Consider the following 3,569-nt stretch of genomic DNA (forward strand, 5'->3'; position numbering starts at 1 on the left):
AGATTTGGAAAGGTCAAGGCATTCCCAGAGGAATCCACATTTGTGTGTAACAGCTTATATGGCGCTACTTGGTAACCAGGCCCAAACCTCATTGTAGGCAAAGGAAAGACTTCCAGAGACAGATGGGACTAAATGGCCACACTGGGGTACAGCCATTCCCCCAAAAAATAGAGAGTTGGAGAAAATGGGAAAGTTTTAAGTGTAATTTAAGCAATATTTGTGGTGTGACAGCGCATGTTTGTTTCTTACAGTGGGGAAAAATCTCGGGTGGTGTCAACGCTGATTCCCCACTCTGGCACTTCGAGTGCAGAAGGTGAGGGCCTGCAAGGACTCCAAAAATTAAAACTTGCCACTCCAGGCTGGTAATGCTGCCACCAACCCAAGCAATCTGGTTCCATTTCAGTTTAGATCGAGCCCATCCTTCCTGTATAGGCTCCCCCATCTCCCTCCCTGTCAGCTACTAAAGCCACCCCAGCCTCTGTCTAGCATCCCTCTTTTCCAGCTAATGCAGGGGCTGATCCTTCCACCTCTCCCAGCTGTTGTCCTCCTAGCTTCAAAGCTGATCCCTTGCCCTGCCCCTGAGTCCTGGCTCAGGGCAAAGGACCCCCAGCCCATCCCCATTGCAGGGACCCTGCCTGCTATAGACACCCAGCCAGGAGGAGCAAAGGGAGCTGAAAGCTAAATAAATAAACGACACAATGTAACTGAGCTTTAGGGCCCACAAGCTTTATGATGCATAAACTTGCCCGCCTGTCTCCCAACCCTGACCCCAACCCTCAGCTGTTTTTATACAGCTGTGATGGGTTCCCCAAAATATCACCTGGAACTGGGGTACCACTCAGCCACCGAACCCACCAGCCTGTGCTCCCTCTTACTGTACTGCTGTGGCAAGCTGTAAAGTCCTCCAGGATTCAGCCTGCACTTTCACCAGCATACTTACGGGTAGGGACACACCAAGCTGTTACATGTAGACGGGCTCTCTGACCAGCCCCTGCCTGGGAAGGCTGAACCTGGGGCACCTTCCAGCTTCTCAGGCACAAACCCCCTCTGGAGTATAATCCCAAATGTATACCGTCTTGCATTGCACAGTGATCTCTACATCACAAGCTCATAAATTTTGCCCCCACTCTCAATGTGGAGAGGAATATATAGCAGCCTTTTGGCCCTGAATTATGATTCCCACATTGGTTTAGATAAAGTAAAACAAATTTATTAACCACAAAAGCTATGTTTTAAGTGATTATAAGGGATAGCAAAGAGATTAAAGCAGGTTACCTAGAAAATAAACAAAATACACAAACCAAACTTAAAATACTAAACAGATTGGATATGAATAGCAGGTTCTCACCCTAAGAGATGATACAAGCAGGCAACAGATTCTTATGGGGCAAGGTGCACTTGCTTACAGCTTGGAATCCCCAGGTGTTCCATTCACAGGGTAAAAATCCCTTTAGCCTGGGTCCAGCACTTCCCCCAGTTCAGTCTTTGTTTTTCAGGTGTTTCCAGGAGTCTTCTCGGGTGGGGAGTGAAGAAAACCAGACGATGCCACTCCCTGCCTTATATAGCTTTTCTTTTATGGCAGGAACCTTTTATTTTAAAGCTAGGTTCCCAGACTGGTCTGTGGAAAAACTGACATGCCAAGATGGAGTCTAGAGACCTGTGGTCACATCACATGTTCTTGTAGAGTCATAGCAGCCATTACATGGAGCCTGTCTGTAGGATCCTCAGGAAGGCTCCTCAGGTGGGGGATAAGTTTCTTCTAAGGCCTATTATTTTTTTTCCTAATGTCTCATTGCCCTGAATAGGCCCTTCCCCACCCAGCTATCTAGACTAAAAGCATCTTGTCTAGTTGGGGTTCCCCAGGTGTAACTACATTTTGAAATACAGATCCATAGTCAATATTCACAACTTCACATGCAGCAATGATACATGCACAAAAAATAGGATAATCGTGTTCAGCAAAACATAAAGTTTCCAGCTGGGGAGGACTGTGGGGGAGGGAGGTGAAGATGATGCAGTGAATGACAGGGGAGTGGGGAGCAGAGGAGCAAGTGACAGGGGCATGGCGTTGTGGGAAAAGGCAGAGAAGTGAGTTGGACCTTGAGGGAAGATGTGGAGCAGGGGTGGGTTCTTGGGCAAAGGGATAGGTCAGGGAGAAGGCCTCAGGTGTCCAGTTACAATTAGAATTACAATTAGAATGGTGAAAACCCTATGAGTGAATGAGTTGTACACAGACTGATTCTCCAGTTTGTCAAATTGACACAGCACAGTAAGGCCAGGAAAGGGTTTAATGTCTCTTTGACTGTCCAGTCAGTGATTCAGGGAAGAGGGCCCAGAACCATGTCATAAGCCAGCTCTGCACGGAGCTCGGTCTGAGAGCCAGAGCACCAGGAGAAAATTTAGGTCCCTTTATGAGTAAAGAAATTGAGCAGCCTGTTCCGTATCTGTTTGGTCCTCACCCCGTAGATGATGGGGTTTAGCATGGGGGAAACCAGGAGGTACACATTGGCAATGAGAACATGGAAATGCATGGCCATATTCTGGCCAAACCGGGACATGAGGGATGAGAAGAGACCTGGGATGTAAAAGGCTAAGATGGCGCAGAGGTGGGAGAAGCAGTTTCCAAATGTCTTGATCCGGGCATCCTTTGTGGGGAGTCTGAAAATGGCCCTGAGGATCTGGGTATAGGACACTGTGATAAAAAACACATCCAGACAGAGCACACACAATAGCACAAAGAGGCCGTAGTAACTACTGACACGGATGTCGGCACAGGCCAGCTTCACCACGGCCATGTGCTCACAGTGCGTATGGGGGATGATGTTGGTTTTGCAGTATGGCCATCACCTCACCAGGAAGGGATAGGGCAGTGCAAGCAAGCCACCCCGCAGCAAAATGGCCAGGCCGATCTTGGCCACCATAGGGTTTGTCAGGATGGTGGAATGTCTCAGAGGATCGCAGATGGCCACGTAGCGATCAACAGCCATGCCACAAAGATCCCAGACTCCATCCCTGAGAAGGAGTGAATGAAGTACAGCTGGGTGAGGCAGGCACTGAAATTGATCTCCCTGGAATTGAACCAGAAGATGCTCAGCATTTTGGGTAGGGTGGACATGGACAGGACCAGGTCGGTGATGGCCAGCATGCAGAGGAAATAGTACATGGGGACATGGAGGCTCGACTCCGTCTTCACGATAAAAAGGATGGTGAAGTTCCCCAAGATGGCTATGATGTACATGGTGCAGAAAGGGATGGAGAGCCAGACGTGGGCTGCCTCCAGCCCAGGAATGCCCAGCAGGATGAAGGTGGAGGGGTTGGTGAAGTCGGTTATGTTGGAATCTGACATTGAGTAGAGAAGGAGGTGTTCAACTCTGAGGCAGAACAGTGTCTCCTGCGTGAACTGTACGTTCCCCTCACTTCCTCTATGCGCTCAGGTCTAGGGTGAGGGTCGCAGTACAAATGCCTGGATGGAGACACAATGTTAATATGAGACACTACATGTACTACCAGAGTCTGTTCTCATGGGTGAGGCGGATTGATCTCTCTTAACACACTGAAAATTGACATTT

At 48.8% G+C, this 3,569-nt stretch overlaps 1 pseudogene; it reads right to left on the reverse strand.

Annotated features, from left to right (window-relative positions):
• Window positions 1-2,399: 2,399 nt before the first annotated feature.
• On the reverse strand, window positions 2,400-3,346 carry LOC135895501 (olfactory receptor 52K2-like; annotated as a pseudogene).
• Window positions 3,347-3,569: the final 223 nt, after the last annotated feature.

Source organism: Emys orbicularis, chromosome 1 (assembly GCF_028017835.1).
Source record: "Emys orbicularis isolate rEmyOrb1 chromosome 1, rEmyOrb1.hap1, whole genome shotgun sequence".
NCBI classification, from domain to species: domain Eukaryota; kingdom Metazoa; phylum Chordata; order Testudines; family Emydidae; genus Emys; species Emys orbicularis.